The sequence below is a fragment of the Passer domesticus genome, chromosome 19, assembly GCF_036417665.1.
Source record: "Passer domesticus isolate bPasDom1 chromosome 19, bPasDom1.hap1, whole genome shotgun sequence".
Classification (NCBI taxonomy): domain Eukaryota; kingdom Metazoa; phylum Chordata; class Aves; order Passeriformes; family Passeridae; genus Passer; species Passer domesticus.
Genome location: NC_087492.1, coordinates 12,233,242 through 12,233,932, shown reverse-complemented (window position 1 = coordinate 12,233,932; position 691 = coordinate 12,233,242).

Genomic DNA, 691 nt, shown 5'->3' with positions numbered 1-691 from the left:
GGGAGGGAGGGAGGGAAGGGGATGGCGGCGGCGGGGCTGTGCGGGGCGGGGTGGCCGCGGCAGCCTGGCCGCACCCCGGTCCCCGCGCTCCCCCCGGTCTGGGGGGGCCGCGGCAGGAGGGGCTCCGTCCCTTCACGTTGCTCACTTTGCTATAACTGGGTGGGACGCCCTATACAGAGGGACTCGCTTCTGACAGACTAATAAAGGACAAGTTTTTAAAGGATTCTGGCTCCAACCTCTGTCCGTGTCCGTGACCCCTCCCCGCGGCGCTGGCAATGATGCAGGGGCTCACCCCAGCCCATGGCACTGCACAAGCCTGGAAACGTGCTGGCTCCTCGCATCAGGGCTGTTGCTTGTTCCACTGCATGGTCACAGCCCTGGGACACCCGGGAGGGGTGAGGGGACAGCTTTGGCCCTAGGGGTTGCCCGTGCCTTTCCCCACAGTGACAGCCCAGGGTCCGGGGGGCGGTCTGTGCCCTGGCCTGAGAGGCGTCGGGGACATCTCTGCCCTGTCCTAGTGCGCCAGCCTCAGAACCCTTGAAAATGTCTGCTCTGACTGACAGCGGGGGTCTGGGGGTACAGGAAAGTGTCCGTGCCTTGTGCCCCGGTGACAGCTTGAGGACCAATGGGGCTGTGCCTGCCCTTGGTGACAGCCCAGGGGGTGACATCCATGTGCCATCCCATGGTAACA